Here is a 26,831-nt window from a genome sequence, read left to right as displayed (position 1 = left end):
TTAAAGTGTACCTACGCGGCGGCTTCGGTGGTAGGGTAATGGGAGATGAATGAATGAATTAATTAATGAATCAATCAATCAATCACTACTGATCTGCATTTAGGGCAGTCGCCCAGGTGGCAGATTCCCTATCTGTTGCTTTGGAAAATTATTGCACATCTCCCTTGGTAAGTTATTCCAATCCCTAACTCCCCTTCCTATAAACGAATGTTTGCCCCAGTTTGTCCCCTTGAGTTCCAACTTCACCTTCGTATTGTGATCATTCCTACTTTTAAAGACGCCACTCAAACTTGTTCGTCTACTGATGTCCTCCCACGCTATCTCTCCACTAACAGCTCGGAACATACCGCTTAATCGAGCAGCTCGTGTACATTCTCTAATGTATTCCCTTCCCAAACTTTGCAACATTTTTGTAACGCTACTCTTTTGTCGGAAATCACCCAGAACAAATGGATCTGCTTTTCTTTGGATTCTTTCCAGTTCTTGAATCAAGTAATCTTGGTGAGGGTCCCATACACTGGAACCATACTCTAGTTGGGGCCTTACCGGAGACTTATACGCCCTCTCCTTTACATTCTTACTACAACCCCTAAATACCCTCAAAACCACGGTCAGAGATCTGTACCCTTTATTAACAATCAGATTTATGTGATTACCCAAATGAAGGTCTTTTCCTATATTAACACCTAGGTACTTACAATTATCCCCAAAAGGAACTTTCACCCCATCAACGCAGTAATTCAAACTGAGAGGACTTTTCGTATTTGTGAAACTCACAACCTGACGAACAGATGTTGAGGAAAGTAGAAGAGAGGGAGGAATGGAAGGAGAAGATGGTAGTGTTTCACGTTGGTATCAACAACGTAAGGCAAGCTGATATAAGTACCAGCATAGTTGGAGATGTGTGGGATCTGGCAAATGCAGCACGGGTGAAGTTTAAGAAAGCGGAGATTGTTATTAGTGGAATACTGTGTAGGAGGGATACTGACTGGAGGGTGATAGGGGATTTAAATGAGACTATGGAGTGGGTATGTGGGAAACTGGGAGTGAAATTTCTACATCCTTATGGGTGGGTAGGAGATAGGGATCTCCGATCAGATGGCCTTCATTTAAACCGCAGTGGTACATATAAGTTAGGAAATTTGTTTGGAAGGGTAATAGAGAGGTACATTCAGGGAAACGGGATGGCCTAAGGAGCGGTGATAAGGGAACAGGGAACTGGAAATCAAGTAGGGATGACATAAAATTGTTAGTGTTGAAATGTAGAAGTATTGTAAAGAAAGGAATAGAATTAAGTAATTTAATAGATATATATTTACCAGATATTGTAATAGGAGTTGAATCATGGCTGAGAAATGATATAATGGATGCAGAAATTTTCTCAAGGCACTGGAGTGTGTATCGTAGAGATAGAATAGGAATGGTGGGAGGGGGAGTGTTCATTCTGGTGAAAAAAGTATTTGTAAGCTACGAAAAAGTTAAAGATGAGACACATGAAATTCTAGGTGTAAGGCTCATTTCTAAAGATAATAGGCAATTTGATATATTTGGAGTGTACAGATCGGGAAAGGGTAGCACTGACGCGGATTCGAAATTATTTGACAGGATAGTCAGCTATGTGGGAAACGACATGGAAAGAAATGTGATTGTAGCGGGAGATCTGAATTTGCCAGATGTCAATTGGGAAGGAAATGCGAACGACAGGAAGCATGACCAACAAATGGCAAATAAGTTAATATGGGAAGGACGGCTGATTCAGAAAGTGATGGAACCAACCAGAGGGAAAAATATCCTGGATGTCGTGCTGATAGAACCAGATGAGCTCTATAGGGAAATTGAAGTAATAGATGGTATTAGTGATCATGAAGCTGTTTTTGTCGTAGTTCAAAATAAATGTGATAGAAAGGAAGGTCTTAAAATTAGGACTGTTAGGCAGTACCGTATGGCTGATAAAGCAGGCATGATTCAGTTTCTAAAAATTATCTATGATCGGTGGAAAACGATAAATAAAAATGTAAACAGACTCTGGGATGGGTTTAAAGAAATTGTTGAGGAATGCGAAAACAGGTTTGTACCTTTAAGGATGGTAAGGAATGGTAAAGACCTACCTTATTATAACAGAGAAATAAAGAGACTAAGAAGGAGGTGCAGACTGGAAAGAAATAGAGTTAGAAATGGCTGTGGAAGTAAGGATAAATTGAAGGAACTTACTAGAAAATTGAATCTAGCAAAGAAGGCAGCTAAGGATAACATGATGGCAAGCATAATTGGCAGTCATACAAATTTTAGTGAAAAATGGAAGGGTATGTATAGGTATTTTAAGGCAGAGACAGGTTCCAAGAAGGACATTCCAGGAATACTTAATGAGCAAGGGGAGTGTGTATGTGAGGATCTTCAAAAGGCAGAAGTATTCAGTCAGCAGTATGTAAAGATTGTTGGTTACAAGGATGATGTCGAGATAGAGGAGGAGACTAAGGTCAAAGGAGTAATAAAATTTACGTATGATAACAGTGACATTTACAATAAGATACAACAGTTGAAAACTAGAAATGCGGCTGGATTGAACAGATTTCTGGGGATATACTAAAGACAATGGGTTGGGATATAGTACCATATCTGAAGTACTTATTTGATTATTGTGTGGTCGCAGGAGATATACCAGATGAATGTAGTGTTGCTATAGTAGCCCCTGTGGATAAAGGAAAGGGTGATAGACATAAAGCTGAAAATTACAGGCCAGTAAGTTTGACATGCATTGTATGTAAGCTTTGGGAAGGCATTCTTTCTGATTATATTAGACGTGTTTGTGAAATTAATAATTGGTTCGATAGAAGGCAATTTGGTTTTAAGAAAGGTTATTCCACTGAAGCTCAACTTGTAGGATTCCAGCAAAATATAGCAGATATCTTGGATTCTGGAGGTCAAATGGACTGTATCGCGATTGACGTGTCTAAAGCGTTTGATAGGGTGGATTATGGGAGACTACTGGAAAAAATGAGTACAATTGGACTAGACAAAATAGTGACTGAATGGGTTGCTATATTTCTAGAAAATAGATCTCAGAGAATTAAAGTAGGTGAAGCTTTATCTGACCCGTGTAATAATTAAGAGGGAAATTCTTCAAGGCAGTATTATCGGACCTTTATGTTTTCTTATATATATGATATGAGTAAAGGAGTGGAATAGGAGGTAAGGCTTTTTGCGGATGATGTTATTCTCTATAGAGTTATAAATAAATTACAAGATTGTGAGCAACTGCAACATGACTCGAAAATGTTGTGAGATAGACAGCAGGCAATGGTATGTTGATAAACGGGGTTAAAAGTCAGGTTGTGAGTTTCACAAATAGGAAAAGTCCTCTCAGTTTTAATTACTGCGTTGATGGGGTGAAAGTTCCTTTTGGGGATCATTGTAAGTATCTAGGTGTTAATATAAGGAAAGATCTTCACTGGGGTAATCACATAAATGGGATTGTAAATAAAGGGTACAGATCTCTGCACATGGTTATGAGAGTGTTTAGAGGTTGTAGAAAGGATGTAAAGGAGAGTGCATATAAGTCTCTGGTAAGACCCCAACTAGAGTATGGTTCCAGTGTATGGGACCCTCACCAGGATTACCTGATTCATGAACTGGAAACAAAATCCAAAGAAAAGCAGCTCGATTTGTTCTGGGTGATTCCCGACAAAAGAGTAGCGTTACAAAAATATTGCAATGTTTGGGTTGGGAAGAATTGAGAGAAATAAGAAGAGCTGCTCGACTAAGTGGTATGTTCCGAGCTGTCAGCGGAGAGATGGCGTGGAATGATATTAGTAGACGAATAAGTTTGAATGGCGTTTATAAAAGTAGGAGAGATCACAATATGAAGATAAAGTTGGAATTCAAGAGGACAGACTGGGGCAAATATTCATTTATAGGAAGGGGAGTTAGGGATTGGAATAACTTACCAAGGGAGATGTTCAATAAATTTCCAATTTCTTTGAAATCATTTCGGAAAAGGCTAGGAAAGCAACAGATAGGGAATCTGCCACCTGGGCGACTGCCCTAAATGCAGATCAGTATTGATTGATTGATTGATTGATTGATTGATTGATTGATTGATTGATTGATTGATTGATTGATTGATTGATTGATTGATTGATTGATTGATTGATTGATTGATTGATTGATTAAACCACGTTTATCATCATACCATTGCCCACCGTCCATCTCACAACACTATCGAGCTTACCCTGCAGACGCTCACAATCTTGTAATTCATTAATTACTCTGTACAGAATAACATCATCTGCAAACAGCCTTATCTCTGATTCCAATTCTTTACACATATAATTGATATATATACGAAAACATAAAGATCCAATAATACTGGCTTTAGGGATTCCCCTCTTAATTCTTACAGGCTCAGATAAAACTTCGCCTACTCTAATTCTCTGAGTTCTATTTTCTAGAAATATAGGCACCCATTCAGTCACTCGGTTTTCTAGTCCAATAGCACTCATTTTTGCCAGTAGTCGTCCATGATCTACCATATCGAATGCCTTAGATAGGTCAATCGCAATGCTGTCCATTTGGCCTCCTGAATCCAGGTTGTCTGCTATATCTTGCTGAAATCCTACAAGCTAAGCTTCAGTGGAATATCCTTTCCTAAACACAAGATGCCTTCTGTCAAACCAGTTATTAATTTCGCTTACAAGTCTAATATAATCAGAAAGAATGCTTTCCCAAAGCTTACATGCAATGCACGTCAAACTGACTGGCTTTTAATTTTCTGCTTTATGTCTATCACCCTTTCCTTTGTACACAGGGGCGACTATAGCAACTATCCATTCATTTCGTATAGCTCCTTCAACCAAACAATATTCAAATAAGTGTTTCAGATATGGTACTATATCCCAACCCATTGCTTTTAGTATATCCCCAGAAATCTTATCAATTCCAGCTGCTTTTCTAGTTTTCTATCTTACTGTAAATGTCATTGTTATCATAAGTCTTTTAATAGTTCTTTAGTATTACTCACCTCCCCCATCTGGACATTATCCTTGTAACCAATAATTATTTACATACTGCTGACTGAATACTTCTGCCTTTTGAAGATCCTCGCATATACTCTCCCCTTGTCCATTAATGATTCCTGGAATGTCCTCCTTTGAACCCGTTTCTGCCTTAAAGTACCTATACATACCCTTCAATTTTTTACTAAAATTTGTACGACCACCAATTATGCTTGCCATCATGTTATCATTAGCTAGATTCAATTGCCTAGTAAGTTCCTTCAATTTCTCCTTACTTCCAAAGCCATGTCTAACTCTATTTCGTTCCAACATGCACCTCCTTCTTATTCTGTTTACTTCTCTGTTATAATATAGTGGATCTTTACCATTCATTACCACCTTTAAAGGTACAAACCTATTCCCGCATTCCTCAACAATTGCCTTAAACCCATCGCAGTTTACATTTTTATTTACCATGAAGGAGATTAGGTTTCCTGTGGAAATGATGGAACAAACTAGTAGGCCCTAAGGTGAGGGCCGTGCAGTTCTAAGTTCGCATTCTGAAGATAGAGGATTGGAACCGCACTTTCGGCAGCCCTATTTATGGTTTTCCATTGTTCCTCATTTTCTCTCCAGACAAATACTGTGGTTATACTTTTATTAAAGTCACCAACAATTGCTTTCTTTCCAAATATCCCTGCGATATCACACTGTCGCCATAAGACATCTCCGAGTCGATGAGACGAAAAACTATTAGCAATAACGAATAGTTGAATTCGTCATGGAGACCGAAATATAGTAGGAGAGCTGAGTGACGATGTTTAAACTCAGTTTATAAAGATTTTAGTGTAAGAGGTGAATGAATACAAGAGGCCACAGTGCTAACTGAACAGAGATTATTATAATTTCGCATAGCTCGCTCAGAGAGGCTTGTAGACGGAACAGTGAAAGGTATGAGATTTAATATAAAATGCCTATTTCTGACTATCTTTTACAGTGATATTGTAAATACAAGAATATTTCAACACTTGAAGTTGGTACTAGTAATAGATTTTTAACTTCCTTTTAGAGGAAAAATAAAATGAACCCCTCACGACCACAACATTTGAACCTTTTAAAGAAAAAAATATGTTTATTTCAACGAAGTGCTTGTATCATCTTCGCCATGACGATGAACATTGCTCAGCATAGCTACATCTGTCGTCATGAGTTCTAACCACCATTATCTGAGCTCGGCGAACTAGGTCTACGCTCAACTAATTAGAGCGGTGCATTATGACGGTCGTTCCCAGATACTAAGAAAAGTAGAACGATCAGAAGGCTCAAGTCATAGGTTACAAGAACAATATGCTACAATGATGGCCATAATATTTAATGAGTTTAGTGAATGCACATTTGTCAATGAAGTGAGCGAATCCTCACCATTCTGGTATATGCAGTGACATTACCCCCATCTGTGCCCACGAGATGGAAGTGTTCCCACAGAGTTTGTGGAACGACAAGTAACAAATTTTGAACATTGTATGTATTTCCCACGGTACAGATGTGTTTGAGACAAGGTGAAATCCCCTATGATTTGTATAATAAAATGATCTTATTCATGGAGTTGTGATAGTCGTTCTTCCTGCAAGTAGCAGCCTTAAGATCATCTAGTGCTGTAAGAACGACAGTTAACCTTATGTACGTTTTATTCATAATACATTAATGTGTTAATTTAAAATATTAAATTACTTTTCACAAAATAGTTTCGTAAGTCATCAAAGACAGCCTTACATACTAGTATTCGATAATAAATATTTATGCATGCATCAATGTACAATCCATAATCCTTTTATCCTGGTGAAATACACAAGGTGCACCTAACATGTTCGATAAGTGGCAATATAACACAAAGGAAACGAATTTACAAATAAAAATCCTCTAGTTACTTTCAAAGTACACTCCACTGGCCTCAATACAGTTTTGGGACCATGTAAAGAGGGACTGTTAATACTCGGATAATCTGATAGTCTTGATATGGTTTTTTTCCTGGAATTGGGGTGTTTGTCGCACAGAGAGGGTAAGTTCGATAGGAGGGAGACTACCATACCGGAAAAAGAATTCGTAAGCGGTTAAAATGTTAAGGATTTGAAACATAAAAGTCTAGGAAAAAAACCCGTAAGGATAATTAGCAACTGCATGTCTTGGGGTGTACAGTCCTGGAAGGAACGAATCGAAGGAATCGATCGATGCAGTGATATGTCACACATGTTCGGATGTCCGATATGTCAGAAAGGTGTGTGTCTTTCAGATTTCCCTTGAGGCGGGAAAACAAAAGGAAATCTGCAGGTGCCAGATCTCGGTAGTACCGTGGATGTTGGAATACAGTTACTCGTCACTTAGCCTAGAAGTTGGGCACACGGATCGCAATCTGTGGGCGGACATTGAAGTGGAGAAAACCCGAATTTACAGTCCTATACAACTCTGGCCGAATAGGCTACGGTGACCGTTTAGCCCTCCAGTACGAATTCGAGATGGATCGTGCCGTAGCTGTCATAAGAGGCAATCGAGACATCTTGATTCTGGAATTTAGGAGGCTACTCTTTTTGAGACGTGAAGAACCCGGTAACAACTTGCTTTTGATTGTCGCTTGGTCTCCGGATCGAACTGACAACACCAGCTCTCATCGCCTGTGGTAATGGTTTTCAGAAAAGACGGACCTCGGTCACACGTGCCAATGAAGTCTCCCGCAATGTCCAACTGTCAATCACAGATGCAGAACAGATCTTCTGCTTACCCAAATTGTTGTGAGCGATGGTGTTCCCACTGTCCTTGTTCATTCTCAGAGACAGTTGCCAATTTTGTCTGAGTATTTCCTCTATGTTTTCTGCACTTCTGCTGAATGACGGTCAGACCCGTACGTGGTGCATCATCGAAAGTTTTCATTCCATTCCTAAGGCATTTGAACCAGTCGTAGACACATTTTCTACTTATAGCTTCTGTTGCATACACTTGCATCAACAGTTTTACTGCCGATCAGCAGTGTTGGTATGGGTTACCTAGCTGGTGGGGCATATTTTACCAGCCCAAACATTACATCACCACATCCGAATACATGAAGCTTTTGAACATGCTAGTGCTTTCCACGGCGTCCTGTAGGTCTTCTCGCCATTAGTAGTCAAGTATCTGGCCTAAGTGCTATCCGTCTTTCAGCTGCAATTTATGTCATCCATCTCCCAATCATGATGCTGGATACCTTCTCCTCTCAAAACGGTTATAACTCTGTAGTAGAACATTTCGAATCGGTCGAAATGTCCTTAATTAGCCACTATGCAGCCGTTTGCTTACTGTTTGTGCAGATACACTGAACCTAGTTGCCCTCAAGAATTCATCTCGTTATTGTTGAACAGTCGAATTTTGTCTCCTCAGCGCTGTAACGCGGATATATAGATTTTGACGCATCGTTGGCACCCTCAGTTGACCTTCAGTCAGTCTGTCAGTCACATCAATTGTTCCACATTCTGACACTGTACTTTGGGTAATCACTACGATGCACGATACTGCTGCGTCCTGTATGTTAGCGAGGAGACCATACGATACGTCCACCATAAATCAGGGCCACAATTCTAGCTTGGTCAAACTGGGAAATACGCACTTCACACGACACGTTAACATCAACTGAAGTTCACAGTGCACTGTACACACTACCGCCAGTCTTTAAGTGAAGCGGCATACTTAGTTAACACCTAGCTCAACACAGACCGTGGGCAGCGACTTCTGGTGTACACTGACTGACAGAGCAAATGCAACACCAAGAAGGAGTGGTTCGAAAGGGATGAAAGTTGGGGAAAAAACAGAGACGGCACGGACGAATAATTGATGTTTATTTCAATCCGATATGCAGGTTACGCAATGCGCACGGCATCGACTCAGTAGGATGTAGGACCACCGCGAGCGGCGATGCACGCAGAAACACGTCGAGGTACAGAGTCAATAAGAGTGCGTATGGTGTCCTGAGGGATGGTTCTCCATTCTCTGTCAACCATTTGCCACAGTTGGTCGTCCGTACGAGGCTGGGGCAGAGTTTGCAAACGGCGTCCAATGAGATCCCACACGTGTTCGATTGGTGAGAGATCCGGAGAGTACGCTGGCCACGGAAGCATCTGTACACCTCGTAGAGCCTGTTGGGAGATGCGAGCAGTGTGTGGGCGGGCATTATCCTGCTGAAACAGAGCATTGGGCAGCCCCTGAAGGTACGGGAGTGCCACCGGCCGCGGCACATGCTGCACGTAGCGGTGGGCATTTAACGTGCCTTGAATATGCACTAGAGGTGACGTGGAATCATACGCAATAGCGCCCCAAACCATGATGCCGCGTTGTCTAGCGGTAGGGCGCTCCAGAGTTACTGCCGGATTTGACCTTTCTCCACGCCGACGCCACACTCATCTGCGGTGACTATCACTGACAGAACAGAAGCGTGACTCATCGGAGAACACGACGTTCCGCCATTCCCTCATCCAAGTCGCTCTAGCCCGGCACTATGCCAGGCGTGCACGTCTATGCTGTGGAGTCAATGGTAGTCGTCTGAGCGGACGCCGGGAGTGCAGGCCTCCTTCAACCAATCGACGGGAAATTGTTCTGGTCGATATTGGAACAGCCAGGGTTTCTTGCACATGCTGAAGAATGGCGGTTGACGTGGCGTGCGGGGCTGCCACCGCTTGGCGAGGATGCGCCGATCCTCGTGTGCTGACGTCACTCGGGCTGCGCCTGGACCCCTCGCACGTGCCACATGTCCCTGCGCCAACCATCTTCGCCACAGGCGCTGCACCGTGGACACATCCCTATGGGTATCGGCTGCGATTTGACGAAGCGACCAATCTGCCCTTCTCAGCCCGATCACCATACCCCTCGTAAAGTCGTCTGTCTGCTGGAAATGCCTCCGTTGACGGCAGCCTGGCATTATTAGCTATACACGTGTCCTGTGGCACACGACAACACGTTCTACAATGACTGTCGGCTGAGAAATCACGGTACGAAGTGGGCCATTCGCCAACGCCGTGTCCCATTTATCGTTCGCTACGTGCGCAGCACAGCGGGGCATTTCACATCATGAGCATACCTCAGTGACGTCAGTCTACCCTGCAATTGGCATAAAGTTCTGACCACTCTTTCTTGGTGTTGCATTTGCTCTGTCAGTCAGTGTATTTTAATCTACCGCTTAAGGAAGGACTACGCAAGCCCTAATCCCATAACATTACAAACTTTGCTATCAGGTCCACATTTTGTCGTTATAAACAATTAAATAATAGTGGCATCATTTGTTCTTAATTCTAACTAATTATTCACCACATAATATTTCCCGCTTTGACTGTTTACATTTTGCTAACGATTTGAAGCTATACAAAATGCATCAGCGACTACAAAGAATAGGATGAGTTACAAAATAACATTAATAACATTATTTATTGGTGTAATGTTAATACATTGTCGTTGAAAATTAGTACATTTAAATAAAATATTTCTACGAGTGAGAAGTAGTTTTAAACATCAGCCTATCAATAATGTGGATCAAACGTGGATAGGGTTTTAACGTTTAGGGATCTCGGAATAAGTTCTGATAGTAAATTCATATTTAAGGATGATATCAGTACAATAACAAAGAATGAAAAACGAATTTTAACAATTTTGGTAAGAAATACAGACCTTTTACCCAGCCTCCTGTACTAAATAAATTATTTGTTAGCTTACTTTTGCAACGAACAAATTCGTACTTTATATTTACTACAAAATCTTTAATATGTTTTGTCATTTTGATACATCGACTAAGTTATTGAGGATTATGTTCCAATACTTTATTCAAATATTAAGGGAAATTGTAAGAGGACGAACTGATACGTTGGACCTGTTAAATCACATTCTATTCAATGTTCCTCATGCAAAATCACGTCAGCATCAATTATTTCATGTTCACGTTCATGTTCAAGAACTTTACTTCATGAAAGAAAATTCGTCTTTCGTAAAACTGAAAACGGTTTATAATACTGTAACAAAATAACAAATCGGATAATGAATGTAATAAAAAATAGACGCATATACAGCTAATTGTTTTTTCGATAATTATATCTTGATTTCTTTCTTTCTTGCTCTCTCTCTTATTCGTTACTTCTCCAGACAGTGTACTCATTTCTATTTTATTCTTGATTTCATTTTTTGTATTGTTTTCGATCACCGAGTAATTTTCAATTTGCATTTTAAATTATAAGTGATATCATGTATAATGTTGCCATGCATTTTGTTTTATTTTGTTTTTAATTGTTATTTTTTACTTCATAGGTATGTACTCTTACTTACTCAATGTTAATAAAGTACTTAATTGGGTGTAGAACTTATGTACTTTCACATCAATAAATAAATAAATAAATTGAAGCCTTTTCATAAGAATTAAAATTAAGCTAAGTTAATTATTAGACAGAATTGTATAATGCGCAGGAGATTAATTTCTAGGTGTCCGTGCCGGCGTAATTAACTGCAGAGTTTTCTGGAACGTTTCTATGGTTGTTCCATACAATAGAAAAACTCACGGATGTGTCTGAGAAATTAAGGATGCTTCAATGCAATCTGTTACATGAGAACTGATAAACGGCTGCATATTTCACCGCAGAAAACTACCAGTATAATTTCAATCAATATTCATGTTGAAATCTTATAACTTAATATTGATGACTCTTGGTTTATGCAGGCCCTATGATCTCTGAACGAATTTAGCGGGATGGTGGGTGTATTCCACACGTCAAATAGTGAAATTCGTAGATTTCTTCCTTGTATCCTGTTATGCATATTTTGTAACTGAAAGTTATACTGTATTTCCTTCTTTCACCTATCGGTCATTTCAAATGTTTAAATACATTTCTGTTCTCACATTCTTTTCTTCCGTATGTGTTTTTTAAATATGCATATATTGCATATTGCTTAGTACTTATTATTATCAGTACTAAGTGCTGTTAATATTGTTATTATTTTAATTTCTTATATTATCCGCAAATGGAGAAGTAATATCTCTGTTGATAATAAATAAACAAATTAAATCAAACCAAAGTTTGAAAATCAGTGCAACGCGTATGACAACACAATTAGAATCTCAAAGACAAAATTGATTTCGGATTAAAGTAATAAATAATGAAAGCCATTCCATTACAAGCCAACGTTCAGTATCTACATGTCTTACACTTGCACGCGAAGACCTATTATAAACCGATAACAAATATGTAAATATTTCAGAAATCTTCATCGCTCAGTTATACTGTATTACAATAATTTGTCTTTCAGTAAATAATTTGGTTTGAATTCCGAAAATATCACATAAAGTTGTTATACTGATCGGATATTCTCTTCCTCTCCTTATAATTATTTTCAGGCAACAAGTTTAATAACCTCGGAATGAGCCTCTACAGTACTCTAGAATTCACTTAGCCCCTAATGGTAAAATATATCACTAGAAAGTAAAAGTGCGAATTGTAGCTTCTGTATTCAGCTAAAAGCCTACAATATTTTCGATATTTCAACTGCATTCTGCACCCCTTAATATAAGTTATATGTTATAGGCACGCTACGCCATCCACAGTTAAAAAACATTTTGTCTCTTTATTTGCAACTCTCTGCTAGTCTGACACAGACGCAGCTTGTGTTGAAACGGCGCTAATACGGGAGCACGCACAGTTTAATGAAATGTGCAGGCTACCGTATCCACTCCAGCAAACATATACTCAATAAAGTGTGGGTATTTTATTATTAACGAATGGATAACGTGGCTATTTGAGGCTTAACATGGCCTACGTCAGCTTTGCATAAGCCTCAGAATTATTAAATAAACTTGCCAGATAAGTTTGGCACAAGTGGACCTAACCGCACCCAGCTTGAGAGACATATAGTACAAACAGCCCTGTTTGTGAGTCTGTATTTACAGATCGTGGACTTAAAACAGTTGACTAAGCATTGTATTTTACATCTGCTTTTAAACTCTTCGTTTTTCATAGATGAACGTTGCTGCTGAAAAATAAAACGAAACTCTTTCCAAAACTCTTTCTATTTATTTCTATGCTTTTACACTATTTTCAGTACACAAATTCAAGTAAAAATGCTTGTATAACTTAACAACTATTTATAAAAATCGAATGAAAGGATATGCACTAAAATGCAGACATATATTTCTGTCATAGTCTGCCATGCCATTCAGTCTCTGTTAATGAACTGATTACCATTGCAATACAAACTTTGTGACCTCATCGATTGTAAGAATGTTACCTTACAGTAGCAGAACACTGAATCCCCATTCACCTCTATCAGTTTCTCTTAACATTCATGACCGAGTCTATTATTTCCCTAGGTTAATCTACTCGACATTCTCGCTTGTCCCCATACGCCCACATCATTCAGTGTACTAATTACTACCTCGTCATCTGAACATTAACGTTTTAATAGCCAAGTTATTATAAACGTAATCTCAGAGTAGTTATGTACTTTTATGTGGTCAAGTGGTCATATTATGTGAATAAGGCATCATTTCTATTTATTTTAGAAGTACGAACGCAGTCATAAAACGTGCATCAACATTGCTCATCGCCTACAAGAGTGCTGCAACTTAACAAATATAATATTTGGAGAACGTAATTCAATATTCGTGATATAGGAACAATTATGAAACCAAACATTTGAGTTAAAATTTATGTTTTCTGCTATGGCACCAACCTGACTCGGTTTTAGATAATTGCTTTAGCACACAAACATAGTAAGAAAATCGCACCAGAATTTGCGGAAGTGCCACTAGAATTAAGAAGTACTATCAGTGCTTCACATAAGTTAAATATTTCCTCTAGTTATTTTACTCATCATTTAGAACGTTGAATGCTTATACAGGTATAAATCATATAATAACACACGATTTTAATTTTATCTGAGAAGAAATCGCACAATTTCAATAACTATGTCATTTACATATTTAGAATTAAACACTAACTTTAAACAAGCAGTTCTATTTCAACAGATATTTGTATACCTTCTCCTGTTAAATGGAAGATTAATTCAGAGTCGCCTAAGTTAATATTTTCTTCAGGTTTTCCAGGCTGTCGAACACAAAATACAAATTTAATAAACACTATAACATCCCTGGAAAAGCAAATACATTATTTAAAATGGAATTACACGTTTGGTTCAACAAACACTTCCTCATATTCTATGAAATCAATTTTTTATGATACGCATATGTGAACCTAGAAACTTGTTTGCGTTGCATAAACTTGCCACTGGGTATGACTTTGTAACATATATTTCAGTGTTATAATAAATGTGCAAATATTTTCTGAACTTATCTTAGGGCAGCCCGCTACTATACGTCCATTCCACTCGACAGCCATTCTCAATAATATTCCCAGTCAGTGATTATTTGATTGAAACAGCAACGTTTTAATTTTAACATGGCGTTCAGACAGTACGCCATAAGAGAGTTTAGAGAATAAACAGAAGCAAAAGAATACACTTGTCAAACATTTGACATGTGTGGTATGATATGAATCTTAACTGCTTCAATCAATTAGTCATCATTGATCTGCTTTTTTAGAATGTCGCCTAGGACTCAGAATCCCCTATAATTTTTTTTACCTAGCTTTCTTTTAAATGGTATTGAATAACTTTGGAAATTTATGGAATATTTCCTGTGATAAATTATTAAAATCAATAATTTTATTCTATTAAATGGATATTTTTAAAAATCTGTCCTCTTGAAACGCAATGTTATGTTGATATTATGGTCTTTTGTACCTTTAACAGCTGCACTCAAGCTTGTTCGCCTACTACTCTTTCGTCGGAAATCTCAGAGAACAAATTATTGAGATTTTTTTATCTTTCCGAACCCTAGCATCAATTAGTCCTTGTGTGGGTCCCATACATTAGAACCATGCTCTAATTTGTGTCTTACCTGTGACTTTTACAACTCTATCCGTATTATTCGTATTATGTTTATCATCCTCTCCTTTGTATACTGAATGCAACTCTGCGTTTGTCTAGTACGGCTCCTTCATGCGAACAGTAATCAAACAAGTATTTCAGATATCAATCAATCAATCAATCAATCAATCAATCAATCAATCAATCAATCAATCAATCAATCAATCAATCAATCAATTAATTAATTAATTAATTAATTAATTAATTAATCAATCAATCAATCAATCAATACTGATCTGCATTTCGGGCAGTCGCCCAGGTGGCAGATTCCCTATCTGGTGTTTTCCTAGCCATTTCTTAAATTATTTCAAAGAAACTGGAAATTTATTGAACATATCTCTCAGAACGTTATTCCAATCCCTAACTCCCATTAATATAAATGAATATTTGCCCCAATTTGTCCTCTTGAATTCCAACCTTACATTCATATTGTGATCATTCCTACTTTCAAAGACGCCACCCAAAATGTTTCGTCTACTAATGTCATTCCACGCAATCTCTGGGAACATACCACTTAGTCGAGCAGCTCGTCCTCTTTCTCTCGGTTCTTAGCAGCCCAAACTTTGTAATGCTACTCTTTTGTCGGAAATCACCCAGAACAAATCGAGCTGCTTTTCCTTGGATTTTTTCCAGTTCTTGAATCACGTAATCCTGGTGAGGGTCCCATACACTGGGGTCTTACCAGAGACTTATATGCCCTCTCCTTTACGTCCTTACCACAACCCCTAAACACCCTCATAACCATGTGCAGAGATCTGTACCCTTTATTTACAATCCTATTTATGTGATTTCCCCATTGAAGATCTTTTCTTACATTAACACCTAAGTACTTACTATGATCCCCAAAAGGAACTTTCACCCCATCAACGCAGCAATTAAAACTGAGAGGACTTTTACTATTTTATAAACTCACAACCTGACTTTTAACCCCGTTTATAAACGTACCATTACCTGCTGTCCATCTCACAACATTATCTAGGTCACGTTGCAGTTGCTGACAATCTTGTAACATATTTATCACTCTATACAGAATGACATCATCCGCAAAACGCCTTACCTCTGTTTTTACTTGTTTACTCATATCACTTATATATATAAGAAAACATAAATGTCCAATAATACTGCCCTGAGGATTCCCCTCTTAATTATAACAGGGTCAGGTAAAGCTTCGCCTACTCTAATTCTCTGAGATCTATTTTCTAGAAATATAGCCATCCATTCAGTCACTCTTTTGTCTAGTCCAATTGCACTCATTTTTGCCAGTAGTCCCCCGTGATCCACCCTATCAAATGATTTAGACAGGTCAATCGCGATACAGCCGAGTTGACCTCCTGAATCCAAAATATCTGCTGTATCTTGCTGAAATCCTACAAGTTGAGCTTCAGTGGAATAACCTTTCCTAAAACAGAACTGCCTTCTATTGAACCAGTTATTAATTTCGCAAACATGTCTAATGTAATCAGAAAGAATGCCTTCCCAAAGCTTACATGCAATGCATGTCAAATTGACTGGCCTGTTAATTTCGGTTTTATGTCTATCACCCTTTCCTTTATACACAGGGTCTATTATAGCAACTCTCCATTCATTTGGTACAGTCCATTCAACCAAACAATAATCAAATGAGTACTTCAGATATGGTACTCTATCCCGACCCATTGTCTTTAGTATATCCCAAGAAATGTCATCAATTCCATCCGCTTTTCGAGTTTTCAACTTTTGTATCTTATTGTAAATGTCATTGTTATCATATGAAAACTTTAATACTTCTTTAGTTATAGTCTCCTACTCTATCTGGACATTATCCTTGTAAATAACAATCTTTACATACTGCTGACTGAATACTTCTGCCTTTTGAAGACCCTCACATACACACTCCACTTGTTCATTAATTATTCCTGGAATGTCTTTCTTGGAACTTGTTTCTGCCTTAAAATGCCTATACACACACTTCCATTTTTCACTAATATTTGTATGACTGGTAATTATGCTTGCCATCATGTTAACCTTAGCTGCCTTCTTTGCTAGATTCAATTTCGTAGTAAGTTCCTTCAATTTCTCCTTACTTTCACAGCCATTTATAACTCTATTTCTTTCCAGTCTGCACCTCCTGCTTAGTCTGTTTATTTCTCTACTAGCTGATGTACCCGTGCTTCGCTACGGGATTGTCAGAAAGACTGACTTGGTGGTTTTCCTAACTGAATTCAACATAGGTCATTACAAAAACGTCAGTAGGAATGTAGCCATTGAATGCAATGTTATCATATCAAATACTCGATCAAATGAAAAACCGCACACTTTCTCACTTTCAACGAACAGTACTACGGTGCCGATCTAAGAGTCCAAAGTTCCAGAGCTGGAATAACCTGGTCGCAGACTGCCGTGAACACTCCTCTGTCATTATTCCGTTATATATCCACACTACTCATTCCAATCAGTGCCTCAGAGTAGCGATTGTATAGCTCGAATACTATGATGAACCAGTGTGTTACGTACCAGATATATCAGAAAATGTATGAACCAGAGGAATGGCATACTAAAGAAGAAAGTTATCTTTCTTCCCAGCTACTTCCCGCCAATATACAGGCAGGCTGTTACAGTCGGTACGACCAGGCGAGTTGCCCGTGTGGTTAGGGGCGCGCAGCTATGAGCTTGCATCCGGGAGATAGTGGATTCGGACCCCACTGCCGGCAACCCTGAAGATGGTATTCCGTGGTTTCCCATTTTCACACCAGTCACACCAGGCTGTACCTTAAAGCCAAGACCGCTTTTTTCACATCACTATTCATTTCCTATCCCATCGTCGCCATAAGACCTACCTGTGTCGGTGCGACGTCAAGCAAATTAAAAAACCTTGGTACTCTGCAGTAATCCTATCTATCGGGGATGAGGGGAAACAGAAGACAAAAAGCACATCACAACAAACAATGGTCAATGTAATGTTAACGTTGATAAAGTTTATGAGCTTTCTATATTGCAGGCCTTCACATTAGTTTTCTTTCGACTCTGTGATATTAGGGTGTCTTACAAAATTATTTATATCGTAGACTGTAGTTCATTATTCTCAGACTTTACATACCGATTTTCACTAAATTCTGTTTACCCATTTTCTCGTGACTCGGCGCTGATATGGACTTTGTAACAATAATCCAAATTCATGAATATCTCTGATTATATGCGGTACAGTAACAAGACATAAGTGATCGGAAATTTAATAACTTCTTACATAACTACTACTAACTTACAACATAACCAAAGTTATGTTAGTTATGTAGTATTTATCGATACGAACACTAATAACATAAGTAACTTATTTGAGAATTACATTCCAGGCCTTCCCCTAAACCAGCATTTCACTCAGTGCGAATAACATTATTGATAGCCTAGATTGTAGCGGTTCATCACCCGACTTTACAGTCCGATTTTCATTAAATTCTCTTCAGCCGTTTTCTCGTGATACGTGTACAGACAGACAGACAGACAGACAGACAGACAGACAGACAGACAGACAGACAGACAGACAGACAGACAGACAGACAGACAGACAGACAGACAGACAGACAGACAGACAGACAGACAGACAGATATTACGGAAAAGTAAAAAATGCATTTTCTTGTTGCTGTGGACATGACCGATACAGAAACACAATTCTTTTCAAATTCTGAGCAATGTACAGAAAAAACGCTTATTTTTTATATATAGATTACATTTCAGGCCTTCTCCTAAACTATAATTTCACTCAGTGGGAATAACATTATTGATAGCCTAGATTATAGCGACCTATTCCCCGACTTTGCGTACCAATTTTCGTGAAGATACGACCACTAATAAAATAAATATTTGACCATTAAATTTTAGGCCTTCCCATAAACTACCATTTTTCTCAGCGTGTATAGCCTATATTGTAGCGAATTATATCCCATCTTTGTCTAGCGATTTTCATTAAGACACGACCACTAATAACATAAATATTTGAGAATTAAATTTCAGTCCTTCCCCTAAACTACCATTTCACTCAGCGTGATTAAAATAATTTATAGCCTAGATTGTAGCGAATCATCACCCGACTTTTCATTTCGATTTTCATTAAATTCTCTTCAGCCGTTTTCTCGTGATGCGTGTACAGACAGACAGACAGACAGACAGACAGACAGACAGACAGACAGACAGACAGACAGACAGACAGACAGACAGACAGACAGACAGACAGACAGACAGACAGACAGACAGACAGACGGACAGAGAGAAATTACGGAAAAGTAAAAAATGCATTTTCTTGTTCCTGCGGACATGACCGATACAGAAACACCATTCTTTTTAAATTCTGAGCAATGTACAGACAAAACCCTTATTTTATATATATAGATTATAATAAGGTTTGTTTTTACCATCGCTCTATATCCCAACACATTGCCTTCATTACAACTACAGTCTACATTCTTGGTTGAATGTTCAGCATACTGGCCTTCAATTCAGAGTTCTCGGGATGGATTCCTGACAAGGCTGGGGATTTTAGGCGTATTTAGCTTTTAACGTGAGATACAGGTTTTCAAATCAAAATCTGCATTTAGGACTGTCGCCCAGATGGCTGATTCTCTAATAGTTGTTTACGTAACCTTTCCCTGAATGTTTTCAAAATAACCAGGAAATGTGCCGAAAATCTGCCTTGGTTAATTATTCCAATCCCTAATTCCCTTTCCGATAAAGGAATGTCCCAATTTAGTGGTGATGGAGGCACTTTCGTGTAAGTGGGCCTATGCTCTTTCTCCATTCACCATCCCTAAGTTATACCTACAATTAGTGGAAAATAATAATAATAATAATAATAATAATAATAATAATAATAATAATAATAATAATAATAATAATAATAATAATAATAATAATAATAATCATAATAATAATAATAATAATAATAATAATAATAATAATAATAATAATAATAATTTATCCCCCTAAATTCGGATATTTTCTCCCTGCTTTTAAAACGTAACTCAGGTGTTTCGTCTACTAACATCATTCTACGAATCTCTCCACTGAAAAATCCGCACATTTCACTTAGTGGAGCAGCTCGTCTCCTTAACTCCAAGTCTTCCCAGACCAACAATTGAAACATTTCCTTAACATTACTGCGGTAAATCACCCAGAACAAATCATGCGTCTTTCCTTTGGATCTTTTCCAATTCCCGAATTGAATACTCCTGGCGCGGGTGTCATACATTGAGGTCTTAACTGTAAGTTATATATCCCGTACTCTACACCATTCTTAAAACTCCTAAATACTATCAGAGACACATGACGATTTCTCTAAACTTTATTTATATTTCTTGTTAATGTGACTACTGCGCTAGAGTAGCCAAGCCTGGAATTCCCTGCCTGTTGAGATTAACATTTTCACCAAAGTAGGGGCTATCAAAACCAAGCTAAAAGGTAACATGAAACCAAAGTAAATACTGGTATGTCAGTTGTGCGTATGTCTCAACGTCTGTCCCCCTCCTCTCTCACTACATAGCTGCCTTTTCAAGCTCTCCTTCTTTATCCTACCCACTTCAGCTCTATCTAAACCACCTCACCTGCAATACTGTAAATATACTTCACGTTCAGAATTAAGGCCTTTTCTTATTAGCTGTATTGTGTCAATGTCCATTAATGATCTATACAATGTGGGAGCAGAGGCACTTCTTGTGTAAAGGGTAACTTGTGCTCAAACTCTGCTTCCACTCAAAGTGTATGTATTGATTTGATACCCATGGACATTTCAACTAATATGCTGCAAAAATAAATAATAATAATTAACCGAGTGAAGATCTTTCCTTATATTAACACATAGGTACCGGTACATTCAGTGATTCACACGAGTGATCTTCACCCAATCAACACAGTAATTAGAACTGAGTGAATATGCAAACAAACGTTTGACTCCGTTTACGATCTTAACAGTGTTTCCTGGCCATCTGAGGTCTTAGTGGAGGTCACTTTGCAATCTCTTACAATACTGTAAATTATTTCTTAATCTACACAGCATAACATCAACAGCATGAATGTCTTATCGGTAATTCCAATCATTTCTTCATATAATTTGGTCTAGACAGAAAAGGTGAATGTCTTCAGGAACACATTTCTTAAGCATTGCAGAATCAGATAACACTTTTCCTTCTCTAATTCTCTGGGTTCTAATTTCTGAAAATCTATCAACCCATTTAACCACTCTTTTGTCTAGTCCAGTAGCCTCATACTCGTCAGTAGCCTCCCATGTTTTACCCTGCCAAGGCTTTGGATAAGTCAATAGCGATACAGTCCCTTTGGCCTTAGATTCTACAAATATCTCCTACATCTTGCTGTACTGTTATCCTCCAAGTGCTTGACTGGACAAACCTTTCCGAAACCCGAAACTACTTCCAGCAAGCCAGGTAGTAACATCGCAAACATGTGTAATAAAATCATAAAGAATGCCTCTTCGCGGATTACATTAAACGAATGTAAAACTGGATGGATTGCAAATATCAGCTGTTTGTTTATCACCTTCAGAAGGGAAAGTTGTAAAAGTAAGACTATCAAGCAGTAGCATTATACCAGTCGTACCGGCAATTACTGGTACTAGTAAACAAGAACAACAGATAGCCAGTAACCATGAAAAACATTTAAAAGGAAGCACCAAATACTCACCAAGGTTCAGCGACAGAGGCATCTTAGATCGTAACCAAAAGGCTTTCACGGTACTAAAATTTAGAAGAAAGAAGAACACATTTCAGTTTTGTTAAAAAAAACTAAATCATTTAATTACTGTGATTAAGGAATTACATATGACAGTCAAAACAAAACGATAAGGATGAGCAGGTGCACCTACACGAAACCCATAAGATTAATTACCTAAGTGATAAATTGATTGAAAGCATAAACCTTGAATTAACACAACAATTAATAAAACAATTAACTAAGTATCATTTAATTGAAAACAAATAATACCTTGAAACGAGGGACGCCCTCTAAACTAAGAAAATAAATTCTAGATTAACTTGAAACCAGATCAATTAGAAGATAGTAATTGTTTTCAAATAATGTCCAATGACGAATTTTACTTCCCGCCAGAGGGATCTAGTAATTACCTTAACCTTACAAGTATTTACTTGTATATTAATAATTTCAAAAAATTATTTCTCAAGGAATTTTTGTACATAAAATGAAAGTATGTTAAAGAGAGGCCGCGAGATTTTCTCCTGAACCGGGACACGATAACCGCAACAGGAAATTAAATAACGTGCAAAGAATGCATTTTCCAAAACCGGAGAGGCACACCAAAATTTAAAGACACAAAACAGGCCATCAAATGGCCCCAAAATAACTCAACGCTTTATAACGAAGAACAAGATAACAGTATGGATAATAGTGTGCCCACCAAAAGTTAGAAAACCGACATAAACAATCGGAGCAAACAGTACGAGGCATAACAGAGCGTGCACACATAAGATCAAATAGCCGTGAACGGCAGGGCAGCTCAAACCAGCAGGGAAAGTTCACAGTTTCAAATCATAAATCAATTAAGAAGAAGAATAAAGAGCCAATAGCTCCCAACATAATGGCACGCTCGTCACAAATTAAATTCAACATCAATCCACAATCAAAACGTAATTCATAATCCTCAAACTAAAACAATAGTTCCCACTGGCAACGGTTGCCATGGAAACATAAACATCAGTGAGCGTACCGAAGAAAAGGGAAGGATTTACAAAGGAAAAGAAACACAGAAAAGACAGAATTATACCAGAACTAGATTCCGATCCACGGAGATAATCTCACGATCTCAAACCTCTTAAGAGATGCCTTTACATTATTAAATTAATTTCCACCAAACATCTTTAACATAATTTGAAACAGTAAAATCCTTTATGACATTTATCCCACACGTAGTTGTTTTAAAAGGTACAGTCATTAATCCGCAAGTTTTCATATTGTTAAATTTCCTAGTTCTTTCGAAATGAAGATTTATCAGACTAGGTGATCGTAGAACGGAACAATGTCCACAAGTTAAATTAAGGTTTTGAGACGAGTCAATCCAGCTCCGGGCGAAGAGTTAAAATATTAAAATCCAGTATGAAGACTTACTTTTCATCCATGAGAAGAAAACTAACGCATGGCGTCAGTTTGAGATGCAGCTTACTTACATTCTTGTAGCACACAATTTAAGCAGAAAAAATAGCGGACCTCCACTCCGAAAAGAAGATAATAATAAATAATAAAGAAAAAAGTAAAACACTTCAGGGACTTAGCCCATATCCCCTGCACATCATCCAGTCATATCCAAATAAAAATATGTTCTTTAGGAGAGCCCACGCTTTGAGCTTCTATCCATCATGGTGCACGACAATGGACTTAGTTCACCCTACAAGGCAAGCTGCAGCAAGAGCGGGTAGGACAGCGAAAGAGCCAAACATGAGGCTCGCTCTCAGGCTGGTCCGAGGCGGACCAATAGATAACAGGAAATAATCGTGAATTACATGATATATAAACGTTAGAAGTTACTCCGCGGACGGAGGGAATGCAGTTACAGTAAGCGACATAAGTCGCACAGAAAATAAAATTAAAAGCGAGTTGGAATATGTTCCCAAAATGATAAAAATTTTCAAAGGCGAGTCACCCGGGCCCAAAATGTTGGGAAGAAAAGCTAAAAACGTGTCCCCACTGGGACAGCGTATGTTTGATAAGAGAGCCACGAGGGAGTTTTTAAAAGTTAACCGTGAACATTTCTTAAAACTAGGCCTAAAACTGCTTCGTCATCACACATACCACCCATCACTCCAGTTTTTCTGCACAGTTCATCTCCTTTTTAACAGCACCACGTCTAGAAGATTCTTTCCTCTTATTGGTTCCATCAGTTTCTGGTTCAGCTCTCCTTCCCAGATTAACTTATCATTCCTCGAGCATGCTTCCTGTCGTCAAATTACATTCCCTGTTAACATTTTGTAAAGTGAGATCACCCACTACAATCACCATGTTTTCTGCGTCGTTCCCCACGTAGGGGGTTATCTTATCAAATACATGGTATAATTCTCTGTCAGCGTCACCCCTTCCAAGTCTGTACATCCCAAAATCACAAAGTTGTTTATTTATTATAATAGTGGATAATTGTTGATGGAGATGAGCCTTACGAATATCATTTCATATTTCCCTTAACTAACTATTTCATAACTTAAAAATTATCCTTTCACACGCATGAATAACCCTACTTTCGATTCTCTCCTGTCACTACGATAAGTATTCCAGTACTAGGAAATATTTCAACATCTATTAGACACTTCTCAGCCATGTTTCAGCGCCCACAGTGTCTGATAAATATTCCTTTGCTTACAATACTTACGCATTTTAACATAAACGACTACTTTTGTCATCCTTACTTCAATTTCAGCTCCCTGTACAATCAGCACCACTCGCTAGTCCACCCCGTTTCCCTAAATACTCTTCCTTATGACCTGTCTAAACATACCCTCTAATTTATAGACTCCCTGGTGGTTGAAGTGAAGACAGTCTGTACACACACACACACACACACACACACACACACACACACACACACACACACACACACACTAGGATCAACAAATCTCACTCCCTGTTTCTCACATACTTACGAGCTGCTCGACAAATGGGTGTTCCGAAATCTCAGTGGAGGGTTGACGTAAATTATTAGAGCAACAAATTTGAGTTTGAGTCCTATTTTAAGTAGGAAGGGTCAAAATATAATGACAACATGAAGATGAATCATTGATTGGAATGCTTTCGTTAAATGTATAACGTATTTTGAAATTTTTTACAAAAAAGGCTGAGTAAACAACTGATAGGGAATTCCCAACCTCCGTGACTGTTCTAATTGCTGATTAGTGGTGATTGATTGATGACTGGTAAATCCCCGATCACCGTTCAGACACTATCGATTCCACACTCTATCCCACTGATAACAATCACCGTTTCCTAAAACTTCTTCTGCGTCGTCATAACCAGTTCCAACCCATCCTCAAGTATGCTTGTTCCTAGTCCTGCTTGCCGTGTGCTGTTCGTCTAATTGAAAACTACCATCTTCTCCCTACCCTCCACGTTCCCTTCTACTTTCGTCAAAATCTACCTTAAACAAATATTTAATATCCCTCTAGCTTGGTTCCACTTCCTCTACATATTTTGCTCATTTGCCAAACAGTGGATTCCTCCATTACCCGAGACTGACGCCAAAGTATCTCAGAAGATCCTTCCCCCGCCCCCAAACGTCCCTGATGGCTGCAGAACGTACTTCATCCTTCCTTCTCTCTCTCTCTCTCTCTCTCTCTCTCTCTGTCTGTCTCTCTCTCTCTCATTCCCCGGACACTCCCCAACTCACTTTCCCTGTCCTCTACTCTATGTTTCCTTTTCCTACCATTGCCAGGCTGAGTAGCTCAGACGGTACAGCGCTGCCCTTTTGACCCCAACTTGGAAGTTTCGATCCTGTCTCAGTCTGGTGGTTTATGAACGGGATAAAATACGCCAGTCTCTTGGCGGTAGATTTAGTGGCATGTAAAATAATACCCTACGTGACAAACGTCCGGTAACTTGCCGTCTCCGAAAACCGTAAGAAAGTAGTTAATTGGGACGTAAAACCTACAATATTATTATTTCCTACCTTTCAGTTTCCTGTTTCCTCTCCTCTTAGGCTAGCTGTAACAGTTCCCAGTTCCTCACCTTCCCTACCAGCATTGACTTATGCCGAATCCTCAACGATACATCACCTGACTCTCCTCAGAGTAGCCTTCAATTTCCTTCTCCTTAAAAAAAATTCCCACCTGACTTCCGCAACATCTCCCGTTCATTTCTCTCTCCCTTCTCTATCCACAATACTCTGAGCGTGGATTGAGGTAGATGTACCTATATTCCTCTCCTCCATTACAAGGTTAAATACCTCCCTCAAACTCTCCAATTCTTCCCTCATACTCCTTAATGCCCACTCACTCCGCAGTCCCTACACGTATATTTAACAGTCATTCGTTATTTTTCTTCGCAGAACTAAGAAATATTAAGAACATTTTGACAAAAATAAACTAACCTACTCTGCGAATTAATAAAATATAGGGGAAAGAAATACTCTCTACAACACAAGTTTTATACGACCATGTTTGGTTTATTCCTATGGCGGGAAGGCTGGTGTTCTTGTACAACACACCACACTACCAAACACCAGGATGTCTCCAAATAGCAAATATATCCCTCCACACGGTTGGCGTTGGGGATGGCATCCAGCCATAAAACAGGGTCAAAGCCACATCACGTGCCGACTCCATGGAATATGGTAACATGCCAGGAATTATTATTATCATTATTATTATTATTATTATTATTATTATTATTATTATTATTATTATTATTATTATTATTATTATTATTATTATTATTATTATTATTATTATATGCGAATAAGACAATTAAGTCTACGCAAGGTACTTAGAGACGTGCATTTGCCTTCCTTTATGCCCATATTTCTTGCGTTCCTTTACCGTTTTTGCTGTTACTGATTATTACTCTTATTATCATTATTATCATTAGTAGTTATTTTGGGGGGTTCTGCGGGCTCACAGCGCGGTGAGCGCTGCTAGCTAAAAGCGCGCCCTTAACCTTACATGATGTTACTGTGGCCATATGTCTAGGCTTAACTTCACAGACCCCGGGTTCGTCCATAGGCTTAAGGGCGTTTACCTTACAGACCCGACTTTGATTGGAAACTTCTAAGTTCCCATGGAGGGAATTAGATATTTTTCACCTATAGAGCATGTCAAGAACAGATGAGATGTAAGCCTTTTCAGGTGTTTGCTCTATTAATCAGCTTTTCGTCTTAGGTCTGACACTAG

The sequence above is a fragment of the Anabrus simplex genome, chromosome 2 (genome assembly GCF_040414725.1).
Source record: "Anabrus simplex isolate iqAnaSimp1 chromosome 2, ASM4041472v1, whole genome shotgun sequence".
NCBI lineage: Eukaryota > Metazoa > Arthropoda > Insecta > Orthoptera > Tettigoniidae > Anabrus > Anabrus simplex.
This window is presented reverse-complemented; position numbering follows the sequence as displayed.